Raw genomic sequence first — 14548 nt, forward strand, 5'->3', positions numbered from 1 at the left:
TCTGTTGTTTCTCAGTCTACAATTAGTCAACAGCCTATAAAGCTGGAAGCTTTAAAGGACATTCTTGATCAAAGAAATACCCAGCACTTCTGCATAACTTTGGAGAACAGGACAAATGCTGCACAGGATTCCCAAAAATCATCATCATGGGCACAATATATAACTCAATTTCATAACGTATCAAACAAAATCCATCCTTGATTAAACACTACAGAATAATTGTTTACAAAAACAAAAGGATGAACAAATAGATGCTACCACTGTATTAAATCTCTAGTGGTGATCAATTTAAATACTAAATAAGAAGCAGATGGTTCATGCAAATGAGGGCTGGTGTGTGGTGTGTTTGTACTTCAGAATGGAGTTGTCAAACTGTTCATGATAGTGCCTCCTCTAGGTACATACATGTAAATTTATTCAGCTTTGACTCTTTAAAATACATTCTATTGTGAAAAGGAATGAGCCCGATTCAGATATCTTTTAAAATAACTAAAACCACAAGAGTACAATTACAAATGAAGATGCTCATCCAATTTATTTGTACAGTTAACTCACATCTTGTGCACATTTAACCTGTGCGATTGCAGCTTTACACACTTGACAGCCGGTGAACTGGCACTGCACAAATTAAACACACACACGGAGGAAAGCCTAAAAGCTCTTTTCACTGTGAGGAAACCTGGCACAGAAATACTGTATTTTTCCATATATAAGACACTCCCATGTATAAGATGACCCCTGTTTTGTTTTGTTTTGATTTGTTTTTAATTAAGAAAACAAATCTCTAAATAAGAAGTGAAAGTCTAGACAATCAGCAGTGGCGGAAAGTTGTTGAGCTTTTTTTGGGTGATCGCTTTCAATGGTGCCAAAGCAAAGGCAGCAGCTGGGGCACCACACTTCCCAGAGTCTGATAAGGAAGCAGACAGCTTAAAAGTTCTCTGGCTTGTGTGGGGGTCAAGACCCACCCTGTGCACCAGCTTTGGAAAGGTAGGGGTGCTTGCGTGGGAGCAGGGCTGTTTTGACTATACACAATTTCAGCTTTATATGTCATCCCTTGAACATAACCCTCACGCAAGTTGCGAGTCAACTGTACTCAGGTTTCCTACTCTAAATCTCATTTGGAGCAGGCCTGGCAGGCAATACCAAAGTGTTCGATCCAACACACTTAATAATCAGTGCCGTGGGCTTCCACAAGCACCTATCGCTTCAGCTCCACATAAATGATATCTTGTATAAACTACATTAACTGCATTTCAAATGCCTAAGAAGTCTGCTAGGTGTTGTCAACCTATTTTTTTCAGGCATGGTCAGGCCTCCCTGTCTGCCCACCCACACCCATCTACCCAAAAAACCCAGGAAGATCTATCAAGTCCCTAGAGGGCTAGACAACATGGCTGGTGGGCTTCCATGAGAATGGTGGGTGATAAATTGTGTAAGCCTGCCTAATCTGAACAAGATGTTAACTCAAAACCATTCCCAAAACAGCCTCTCTTTAATCAATGTGGTGACAGGAGATTTTAATCTTTGAGAATTCTAGGTAAGATAAGCTGCTCTAGGAAACACAATGACACTGTAGAGTTCCTATTCCCCAAAACACACTTTGCTTGCAACTATTAACTATACTTTTTGACATGGACCACTTGATTGTGAATATAGCTGGATAGGGAGAGAAATCTCTAAAAGGTCATGAAGTTTATTTGTTCCTCTTTCCCGTTCATTTTCCCATTAACATCTAGGGTCTTAAAGGCCCTGTAATTTGCAGCTCCTTCTCAGAAGATCAAAGGTGGCTATAAATCATACTTTCATTATAAAATGTATGTTTTTAAGAGTAAACTTCCTTTTCAGTGACATATAACCCCTGAAAGATATTTAGAAGTGAACTGTTCACTGGGGAGAGTGAGAGATAGAGAAGTGGGATAGAGAAGAGAAGTCCTTAAAAAGCATTTTAGGATCAAATTACTCATGCGAATAGCTGCGAAATTGCCATTCCTTATTATTCCATTGTTATTTCTTGAATACTGTTTTATATTTGTATCTACCGATCTTTAATGTTGATTACATTATATAAAACAATTAACAACTATTTATATTAAGGCAGTTGCATTATAATATACAAGCACCTCCCCATTTGTTTGCGGTCAGCATGCGTGTGACCGCTGACATGCATGCCATTTTTGGTGCCGAAAGGGGGTGGGGTGGGGGTGGAAGGGACTGGCATGCATCTTGCTGATGTGCGCAGTGGCTGGGAATGGAACCCCCGCATAAGCGTGGATTCTCCCCCAATCAACTTCTAGATCTGATAAAATTGTATTCAGACTAAGCACTGATTCTTACAAGATTTTGTACAGACACCCAGCTACCTGAATCATTACCATGCTACTCAGTACATTAAAAACTTTTATTTACATCAAGTAGACCAGTACTGCTTACTGTGACAATGAAAAAGTCAAATATAGGTCTACCTGAAAAGTAGAAACTTTAAAATATGCATTTTCTCACATACAGGAGGAAGCATATTTTTGTCTTTAGATATCCTACTTCCGCTGACCTGCAAAATTCAAAACACTTGGTTTCAAGATTTCAAAATTCAGTACTGTCCCAAGGAAAGTAGGCCATTCCAAATAAGCACAAGTGGCGCATAAATTCAAAAATCAGGTACATATTCAGTACAAACTAGGAATATGCACATAATGATATAAAAACATGTATTAAAAAGGCACAGTTGGACAGTCTGAAAATGATGTGCTTTTATTGTTCATAATGATACAACTGACAGCAAAAGCTCTTCACATGAGACAGCTTTGAGTAAAATCCAATTAAAAATCCACCTTGGGGAATAGATGTAGCTACTAAACTGGGTCTGAATAATTCTTCTCGTTTAATTTTCTAATTTAATGTTGTTTGTGTATACGTTTTTTATTTTTGTTGCAACATATTCAATGTGAGTTGTTTTGCAAAAGGAACACAATTCAATTATTACTTAAGAATTTCACATATGAAACCTTAACAACCAATCAGGACTTAATTATAAGGTCAGACCTATCAGTCAACTAATGAAGACTTCCCAACCCCAGTGCTCTCCAGATGTTTTACACTACAGCACCCATCAGCCTCAACCAAGTTAAAGTTGTAGTACCAAACAGCTGAAGGGTACAAGATTTTTGTTGTTGGGGAAAGCTAAATTGATGCTTTCTGTCAAAGTATAGCTCCCCAATGCTGCCATAACATTGAAACTCTTTTTTCAGGCAAACTCACTAGAACAATATAAACAGAATCAGTTTTATCAAAGTTTTTCTCAATCTCCTACTAGCTATATTCACACCAAACAGTGCAAGTAGTCTGAAGTGCATGAAAATAATATTATGAATGGCTATTGGCCAAGATGGAGAAGATATGAATCCTCACATTTGATGTACTGCTTCAGCCAAGATTCTGGGAAGGTCAAAATGAACAAATATTCCCAGTGAGTAATCTTGTAAACCCTGCATAAAAACACATTCACAGTACGAAGCATTCATGGGAACAGTATACTAGATGTTCTGATCTTGAAAGCCTCTTTTTAAAAAATGAACCAGGTTTGGGGAGATTAACCCTAAATGTAAATAGAGACATTGGTAAAATGTCAAATCCCAGCCAATCTATGCCTCTTTCACTGTCCAGCTGAGACAGCTGCAGGCTCTGAAAATAAATGGGTACTTTTCCAGTGGGAAAACACACTGTCCCAGCATCCTGGAGGCTGGCAGGAAAAATCAGCTTAGCCAAAGACCGAATGATCTTATTCAACAACTATGATTCCCACGGAAATAGAACAAGGTCCCTGATAATGTCAAAATAACAACAAAAATGGAAACTGAAAATATGACAGTGGTCAAACGACACAATACATAAGGTTTCACTTACCACATTACAAAGAAATCTGCTCAGTGAATGTGTATAGCAAGATATTATACTTCATTGCTCATTTAGCAACCGCAGAGTAAACGAAAAGCAGTAGTGCGGGGCTGTCAGCCAACACTATCCCTTTTGAAGTTTGCTCAGCAATCAGACATCAGGATTTGTTATTATGAGTTTACCATTAGGAAGAAAACCATATACTAATTCTGGGAACTGTACACATATAGTTCTTGACATGTACTATACCGAATTCCACAGGGAGGCAACTTAAATTATCCTACCATAATATGGGAAGAATGCAGCACTTTTAGATCCCACTAATTTAAAGATGAGTATCTTAAATAACACAGGGCCGTGCTTAAACTTCCTAAGGCACTTAATGGGGCTTGGGAGTGTTTATGTTCTATCTCAACCAGCAGTCCCAGCCAGGGGACAAGATTGAAACCCAAAAAGGCAGAGAGTTATGTATCAGGTCACGTACCAGTTCCAGATCCAGGAATATTACATACCCAGCAGTGCATGAGTCCACACCCACTACTGCTGGTGTAAAATAATCTGTGATGTGGGCAGTAAATATATGCGGAGGTATGCACAGATGCTGCATAAACCTCCTACTCCTATGTTTATATATAAGGATCATGGCAATAGATATAACATGTCACATCACAGGAACAGTGGTGTGATATCTGGGTACCCACTCCATCATGTATATAGAACAATCAGTTTCACTAATGCATAAACCAGCCTATAGAAAAGTCAGTATCCAGGCAAGATGAAGCCTTTCCCCCATAGGAACTGAAATCCAACCCATTCAAGACTTCCAAGTATCTGTTTAAAGCAAGCTTGTATTCCAGTCATGTTTTTCCCTTTGAGAAGATGATGGCATCTGACTCCAAAGCACTAAAGCAGACAAAATCTAGCATGAAGATGCTGCAAGATTTGACATTTTTCATGTAGCAGCAAGTCAATATGACACTTGCAAGCATAGTGTAACTAAGTAAAGCTTTGAGCCCACTGATAATAGGCAATGGGTGGCAATTACATTCAAAGATTCAAAAGGAAGGAAATGAGAAGTACAGAGGCAGCCTTGATTTTGGTCCTTGAATTCCACAGTAGACTCCGCATAACCTTCATATAACCTCCAATGACTCATAAATGAAGCTTGAAAGTCTAGCCCTACCATACCCAAACTCACTCAAAATCCCTTGTTTCCGCAAATAGACTAAAAAGAAAAAGAAAAGAAAGTGACATTTGTGTCTTCACTTACCCACAGCCTTCAATCTAAGAGCATTCAAACATGTTGGTCTACCTTCTCAGCATTCTTGACAATAGATCAAGATTCAGAAAAGTCACAGTGGTCTCTCGTGTGCAATTACTGGCCCTCTTACAGTCTCACCTTATCCAACTTTCTGTTACAGTCCATGACTCTCAAGGCAAGTTATTTTCCCCAATAACTTTTCAACACCAGTCACTTGGAACTCATTGAGGGAGACTGTTGTAAGCTCACAATCAGGTTACTATAGTCTTTTAGACAAGCATGCATGCCCACAAATGAATTATTATGGTTCTCAATATATAAATAAGCTGATGTGATAAGCAATTAATGCTCTTGGGCTAAATACAGGGACAATGGATAAAATCATCATGGGTACAGAAAGCCATAAAAAATGTTGCTCAAAATTCTCATCCAACCAAATGTATAGTTCATTCATTTTAATTTTATGTATTCCATAAGTTTTTACTGTGCATTTAGGACTTTGTGGTCCTTGTTACTCTTCCTGGCTTAAATAAAATTGATAAAACTCTCTGCAGCACTAGAAACATAACAATGCAAAACATCCAACTAAGGGTGGAAGAGCATTTTGTTTGATTCACATTTTTGAGTGAAGTGACCTAATTTGCAGCTCCTGGACTATTACATCCATCTGAATATAATCAGCCTTTGAATTTCCAAGAATTTAGTAATACAGTTCTTGGCTCATAAAACATACCAAATTGTTTTAAAATTTGCATATTTGAGAGTAACATACATTGATACATGCATTCATGGGAACAAAATTCTTATTTTATTGTGATAAAACTTGATGGGTTTTTTTAAAAAGGGATATTAAAGTGAAAACAGGACAGAGAAAACTTATGAATGAGTACATGAGAAAGTGGCACAGTCCAGAAACAGACTGATTTGTCTATCTATGGATACAGGGGGTTAAGACAATGGGCTGGTTCAGTCAACCATATATTGGAGCAATAAGTGAGATGTGAATAACCTTTCCCCCAAGCATACAACCATTATGTCCCTCTCTTCATGAAAGCCTCAACCAAAGCTGGTAGCCACTAATTAACCATTGTTTCAAATTTATTCCAAACTGGGGGGGGGGGGGGGAGAGATTACTGACTTTGGAACATGCCAGGATATTAAAGCAACTTCAGGCTATGTTTCACTATCCTGGCTTGTTTCTAAGCTGTTACCATGCTCCCTTGTTTCGCTCATGATGTTTGCTCACAATTGAGTTGTATGTGCAAGCATGTAATTCAGCTTATCAAGCAGAGCTATGATTGCCCAAACACAACTTAATGCTTGGCAACATCCAAACTCCTATTGTAGCGACACAGACCACAAGGAAAGAAATGTAGGGAAATGAACCCCTTATAACCTTTTCCAAACTAACATTTGTAAAGGCTTAGCAAAAAAAGAAAAAATAGGGACACCTCATGTTTCCTAAAGTAGTTGAACCCTATGAATTTATCAGCAAGGGTTTACTCAAGCCTTCCACTAGAGAGTAATCTGGAACTCAAGAATGCTTTGCAACACTCACTTTTAGTGACCTTGCCAAGTCACTTCTGGACTCAAGAGTTCCCACTTGTGAAGCAGAAACAATGACGCCTACTCATTTCCCTAGTAAAGTTGCAAGGATTTTTATACTTGCAAAATCTTCGAAGGTGAAAAGAAATGTCGCTGATTTTTCTTCTTTTAGCACACATATTCAGGTATGAGGGAGTGAGAAGAGACACTATAGCACTTCACGGGTGGACCAAGTTAAGACTTCTTATTTAACTGCAATAGTTTTGAGAAATCTTTTTGTAAAAATGTACATACTACATATACTCGAATATAAGCTGACTTTTTCAGCATATTTTTTATGATAAAAAGCCTGCCTTGGCTTATACTTGAGTGAGGCCTCTCGCAAAGGCAGGTACATAAGCCGTGGCTGGGAGAAGCGCTGCGCTGCGCCTCTCCCAACCGGACTCCTATGCCTGCTCTTGTGAGCGGCAGAGGTGGCGGCGGAGGGACAAGCGGTTTCTCCTTCCTCCTCCGCCGCCTTTTTCGCTGTCGGGGGCAGCGGAGGGGGAAGCAGCAGCCCTCCTCCTCCACCTCTGCCACTGTCAGCGGAGGAGGAGGAGCGAGCAGCCCGAAAGCAGCCCTTTCGGGCTGCTTGTTCTTCCTCTTCCGCTGCCGCCACCACCAGGTTTGTGGTGTGGTGAACCAGCTTATACTCGAGTCAATAAGTTTTCCCAGTTTTTTGTCCTAAAATTAGGTGCCTCGGCTTATATTTGGGTTGGCTTATACTCAAGTATATATGGTAATATGATGGTTATGAGAAATCATCTTACATCATTCTATGGAGAGATCCCCCCCCCCCCGGTCATTAAAATTGGCTATTTTACTGTTTCAGAATGATGGGGTATATTGAGAGCCACAGTTTCCTCCAAGCCTTTAATTTATTAGGAGGTGATGGAACCAGGCCTGGAAAAGGAATAAACAAGCAGAGATATGACAAAACGAAGGTGGTGGAAGACATGACTTTAAAGGCACAGAATATAAATGAAATGCAAAGTGTATGTCTCTTGAGGGGAAGAGGAGGTGTACACATTCCTCCAACAAAAACTCACAGAAGAGAGAAAAATGATCAATTTTTCATATATCAGTATGTGCAGAGACTCCTCAGGGGAGAGGCTTGGAAAAAATGAAGTCAAAACCGGTAGACGTTATGAAGAAGTTGGAAAGAAGAGCTGTGATAAAAGAGCAAATGAAATGGAGATTACTAGATGTTCAGAGAAGTATTTGGTGGGGACAGGTCAGCTCACAGGCTATTTTAATAAGATGACAGCTGACACCTGAGCCAGAGCAAAGGCTGCCATCCTAAATAGAGCTTTGGACGTTATCACATGCTGTTTACCAACCAACAGATACAAAACGGTGATGCGTAAGTGTTCGTGATCATAGTGGAATAATTCATTTTGTTTTGGGGTCAGACTCACTTCCAGCCTTCTTTTTCTACAGCAAACCACAAAGCACAAGGCAGATTGTTCTAGGTCAGCCATCTTCAACTCAGCATTTTCCAGATATTGGGACTACAACTCCCTTCATCCCTGTCCGCTGATCATGCTGGTTGGGGCTGATGGGATCTGGAGTCTAACAACATATGGAGGGCAGCAGGTTGGGGGAGGCTACTTTAATTATTTAGATGAATCTGGTTGTTGCACACTCATTTTATGGACAGTGCATTATGGTTAACCAAAAAGATCTCTTTACCCTGGCCTCTGGCATATGAGATAGATAAATAAATAGATAGATAGATAGATAGATAGATAGATAGATAGATAGATAGATATTTAGGACCCACCATATTCTTTTAATTCCGTTTCTTTTACCTGTTATTAATATTGTATTTTTAGATTGCTGTAACCCATCCTGATATCCTGGAGTGAAAGGCAGTTAAGAAATTGAATCCACAATAATGATGACAATGATCATCACACTACTGGCTAGGGGAGAGAAAACAGGACAGTTTATGTGTGTGCATATTTTGCTATGTGCAAACGTACAGCCAATTAAAGCTTCCCGACGCTTATACCTACAGTAAAACAAGTATGATAGCTATGCACACACATTAATTTCCTATATTGGCATATACCTGTTTAGGAAAATATAATGCAAGAAGTGATTATGTTGTGAATTGAAACTGAAAGATCAGTCAGGCCCTTCTGCAACAGTGGCCATTAATTTCCAAGGTTAAAAACAAGCTTAGCAGTGGTGGTTCTTCGTTAGTGGAAATTACTCCACAGGAGAGAATCCAACTCAATTTTGAGTGACCCCTTTTAAAGGGGGTCATGGGAAACACTTTGGTCCCCCCCCCACTCCATACCAGGCATTTGATCTGTAGGATGCTGGAAGTCAAAATCGAAAAACTACTCCATTTTATAGTACTTTTGTGTTACTGATTTTAAGATTGAGTTTTTAATGCCCAGTTGGTATTACTGTATTTTATATTCCCTGTAAGCTGCTTTGAGAACATCTCTTGAAAAGCAGGATGCATATTTAATAATAAGATGTCCTAAGGGGACTGACAGCATTGCTGGGTTCAGTGTTTTCCCAAATGCACTACACACCAGGGGCATGAACACAGAGAGACAAACTCGTTTTTTTTCCACTTACTGAATTAGCTACACACACACACACACACACACTTCCACACACACAGAGATGTGTCAAAGGTACTCAGTACATTAAATTATCCAGGATCCAGCAAGGCAGGGTAGATAGGGCAATAAAAAAACAATCAAGTAGGTAGAAACTCAGAAGGCAGGCAAAGCAAGCAGGTGAAGTGGGAGTGTGTCTGACAGGCACAAAAGAACAATTGCTTCCCTAATCTCAGAGCAGCAGAAGCTCCTTGGATTTGACAAAGGCCATCAGCAAAGGATCCTCAACTAGCTTCATTGCCAAAGGAGAAGAGAACAGGTCCTCTTCCAGAAGACTAACTGGTAAAAATATATACAGCAGAGGGAAAGAATAGAAAAGGAGAAATGAAGTACTGTAAGACTCTGCATTAGGAGCATTGCTCTTTAACAATCTGGAATTTGCAGGTATCAGGATATAGTCTGAAGGCACATGAGGTCAACACCTTGCTGAAGCTAAGGAGGTCGGTTCAGTGTTCGGACCACATGTACCATTCCTTGAGTTCCATGATGGATTTATTTAAAGACATTTGTATGCCACCTTTTGTTTTTTACAACCCTTCCAGGGGAACTAATAACAAATAGCTTGAAAACCCTACAGAGCAACAAAGCTAATAACTTCTATGAACCATATAATAATAAGAATATAATAATAATAATTTATTATTTATATCCCGCCCATCTGGCTGGATTTCCCCAGCCACTCTGGGAGGCTTCCAACCAAATATTAAAAACAATACAGCATCAAACATTAAAAACTTCCCTAAACAGGGCCGCCTTCAGTTGTCTTTTAAAAGTAAAATAGTTGCTTATTGCCTTGACATTTGCTGGGAGGGCGTTCCACAGGGCAGGCGTCACTACCGAGAAGGCCCTCTGCCTGGTTCCCTGTAACCTCACTTCTCGCAGCAAGGGAACTGCCAGAAGGCCCTCAGCGCTGGACCTCAGTGACCGGGCTGGATGATGGGGCTGGAGGTGCTCCTTCAGGTATACAGGAATACAGGTATACATGTTGATTAGAACAGTTTAAGCAACATATTGTCATGTTGGACAAACAGAAAAAGACTTCACCTGAAGCTGAAAAGGCATCAAATTCAGCGCCAGTCAGGCATCTGTGGGGGAAAGCTCTCTACATGCAGGGAGCCATGACTGAAGATGCCCTGTCTCCAGTCACCACCTACCCCAGAGCAACGCAAAGAAAAGGCACAACATTTGGACAGACTCATGTACGATTGAGGGCTTTAAATGGTAAGCACAAGCATAACTGTTTTAGAACTAGTGAGATACAGTCCTTTCAGATGACCTCAACAAGTATCCTAGCAGTGGTACTTTGCATTTACAGTGGTACCTCGGGTTAAGAACTTAATTCATTCTGGAGGTCCATTCTTAACCTGAAACTGTTCTTAACCTGAGGTACCACTTTAGCTAATGGGGCCTTCCGCTGCCGCTGCACCGCTGCCATGCAATTTCTGTTCTCATCCTGAAGCAAAGTTCTTAACCCAAGGTACTATTTCTGGGTTAGCGGAGTCTGTAACCTGAAGCATCTGTAACCCGAGGTACCACTGTACTCAAATTTCAGAGAAGTCTTCAGGGTCAGCCCCAGGAACAACCCATTTCAATAATCTGATCTGGAGGCTCCCAGAGCACCTATAACTATAGGTTACAGTTATAGAGGGAGTTGCAGCCAGTGAAACAACCTAAGCCAACGAAAGTCACTGCATGGCATAGTTGCCAACTGGTTCCCCAGTGACAAAGCTGGATCCATGGCATCCACAGACACTGAACCTGAAACACTTCCATCATGTGAAAAATTTAGTTTACTAGCCTTAAACAATCTATTCCTATCCTCAGACACTGATTCAGAACCCAATTTAGAATCCAGTGTAAAAGAGTAACAGAGCCAAGGGTGTCACTGGCCTACTGATACCACCTCTCCAAATCCCTTCTTTTCAGCAATTTTATGGAGCTTTCCATAACATTATCATGGAGATGTGTGAAATTTAAAAAATGATTTCGGCATAACTTGTGGAAAATGTCATAAGGTTGACCTTGGCGAAGGGGGAAAAAAGATATTCCTGAACCAAATGAGAATACATAACTGGTTAATTACCTTGAAAGAATGAGCTAATTTGCTTTTTCTCCATATTCCCAGAATGACAAAAAGCCGGAATAAAAGATATGTCCCTTGATAAAAATTGAAATATTACTCCATGTCCAACCATGGTTTGATTCTGCTATACATAATCAAATTCAGAAACAGCCTCAGGCCAAGAAATGCCTGTACCTCAGACTGAACTGAGTGCTCTGCTGATAAACATCAGCTTGGAAATAGTAAGCAATTGTTTCCTCTCAAGCAGTTCTGGTGGCTAAGGACCTGAAAGTGCTTGAATTTTAGAAGTTACCTTGCTGAATCTCTACAGATTTATCCATCCCATAACCCTCTCCATCAAGGCCTAATTTACACAAATAAGCAGACACACAAGGGCCACTTGCAATCCACACAGACAACCTATTCACTGACAGTTTTCACAGCATTACGGAAAACCAAAGGGAATGATTTCCAAAAGGGACAATAAACCTGGTGGATCTTCATAACCACAAACAACCTGGCATACAGGGAAGCCCCACCCCCACCCCCACCCCGATTTCAAAGTGCACCGTGTTAAAGTCTAAACAAACTCTCAAACCTATGCCTGTTTACCTTGAATTCAATAGGGCTTACTGCCAAGTATGGAGGGCTCCACAAATTCCATGGCAAACATTCCTTCCTTCTCTGGCGAGTATGATGAGGATTAGCACTTCTCCACATCTTGGAGAGGACAGAGATTCAGTCATTCACCCACAGCATGGACAACGCTCCCCACCCCCTTCTTGAGTTTCAGGTCAGAGAAGGGTCATCAGAGATCTTGAATGGGGTAGCCAGCATGATGCCCTCCAGATAATTATGGACTACACCTCCCTTCATCCTTGACTATTGCCTATGCTGGCTGGGGCTGGTGGGTGTTGTAGCTGGGGACCGTCGCTTTGGCCATCTTGTCTTGCGTTGTACTTTAGAGTCACTCACAATGCTTCTTAAGTATAAAGGTAAAGGGACCCCTGACCATTAGGTCCAGTCATGGCCGACTCTGGGGTTGCGGCGCTCATCTCGCTTTATTGGCCGAGGGAGCCGGCGTACAGCTTCCAGGTTATGAGGCCAGCATGACTAACCTGCTTCTGGCGAACCAGAACAGCGCACAGAAACGCCGTTTACCTTACCTTACCTTACCTATTTATCTACTTGCATTTTGACTTGCTTTCGAACTGCTAGGTTGGCAGGAGAAGGGACCGAGTAATGAGAGCTCACCCCGTCGCGGGGATTCGAACCGCCGACCTTCTGATCAGCAAGTCCTAGGCTCTGTGGTATAGCCCACAGCGCCACCCTTTCCGAAGTATAGGACAACAGAATTTGTGTGTGTGCATTACTCACAGGCAGGACAGTGCCACATTCACTCAGAAGAAGTGCCACACTTTTAGCCCTGGCCCAGTCACATGACTCACACCAGAATTTATCTGAGAACTCAGTCACAGCAGATGCACTTTTTAAAATAAATAAATGTTATTTTATTGATTTGCAAAACAAATAGAAGTGAACATGAGATAAAGCTAAATATGACAGACTGGACCATTGCTTTGGCCAAGCAAGAGAGGGGAAAGGATGGAGCTGACCACTTTGTAAGTTTTATAGGTCAAAGGAGGAGTTGGGAAACCACAAGGGAGCAAGACTGAATGTCCCTGAAATAGCCAATCAGGGGAAAGAGAAAGGCACCCAAAGAAATAAAGTAATAAATGTCAAGTATTTCAAAATAAATTGGTATTTAATCAGAGCAAGTGTCTTAAGATTTTGTTTGTTCATGGGCATAACAAAAGTCTACCATATAGATGCAAAGTGCTCTGGTTCAGTATCCCTCCTCAGTACTTTCAGATGGTTGAACAGGAGAGGCGGGCACTTTCAGCACACACAACAGTGTGTCTGTACATATGTCTATCTCCAATTCCCTTGGCAAGAAACTTGAGGCCTATAGTCTCTTATGATTTCTTCTGCACCAAAAGATCCAGCCACTCTCATTTTGAGGGTCAGAAAGTGAAACAGCGAGTGCTTTACACTCCAAATAACCCTCAGACAAATCATTTCCTTATTCTACCTGGCAGCCTCCTGCAGACCTATTGCCAGAGGGCTCACTGGAATCTTATTAGGAGCTTTTGCACATTGCATAAACAGACCTACACACCCCTCTGCCCTAAAAGCCTTGCAACTTAACACGCAGAGCTGTTCCACCTAGACTAGGCCCCCTTCAGAGCCCATCAGAAGGATATACAAATATTCAGTCAGTCATAAAAGGGGCCCTGAGGAGGAAACTCATCAAGGAGCTGCAAAACATTTAACAGCTGGTTAGTACAGCCTGGTCCAGTATCAGAAAATGTATATTTCTGCTCATGTTAATGGACCTTGTACAATAAACATTTCACTGACAGGGCAAAAAACTCACCTAGCCAAGCCTTTAACTTGAATTCTGCATAGATTCAGCCTACCCTGGACATGCACTGGCCTTCACCACCAATTTCTCTGTCAACTGTATGGCCTCATATCTGCAGCTAACCATTGCAAATGTGAACTGTGAAAAGTAGAAGACACCATGCCCTGTATTTAGCATTATTTGTTAGCAACAAAATGCCTAACAGGCTTGAGGGTGCTTCCTTTGTGTGGATTTTCTAATCCATTTTAGAGTAGCCTAACTCCGCCTCTCATTTAAGAAGGATTACTCCTCCTTCCCAAATCCCTCGCCATTCACCATGCTACTGGGGCTGCTGGGAGTCCAACAACATCTGGAAAGCCACATGGTTCCCCATCCCTCTTATGTGTCCTGGGGAAATACACTTCCTCCTCTCCTCCCTGCTGGCTCAGCAACAATGCTTTAAAAAAATGGTTTTGGTCTCCACTAGACTTAAGCCGTATTCACTTGCAATTTAAATTGGATTTTAAAATAGCCAGACTAATAGATACAAGCAAAACCTATGTTGCAACTACCTTCCTTTCCCATATGGAATTGACCTGACCAGTGACCATTTACACTTTCCCCCCTTCCACAATATTGTGAATTAATAATAGCGGATTCTCAGCTTTTGCTATGAATCTCCGTGCTGAGCCTGTTTTACAAACCCA

General features: G+C 41.1%; 1 protein-coding gene across 9 annotated transcripts in view; it reads right to left on the reverse strand.

The window, feature by feature from the left end:
- The window catches only part of SEMA5B (semaphorin 5B), a 375751-nt gene that overhangs the window by 296714 nt on the left and 64489 nt on the right, over positions 1-14548 (reverse strand). The gene's annotated exons all lie outside the window — the stretch shown is intronic.

The sequence above is a fragment of the Podarcis bocagei genome (assembly GCF_964188305.1).
Source record: "Podarcis bocagei genome assembly, chromosome: 1".
Lineage (NCBI taxonomy): Eukaryota > Metazoa > Chordata > Lepidosauria > Squamata > Lacertidae > Podarcis > Podarcis bocagei.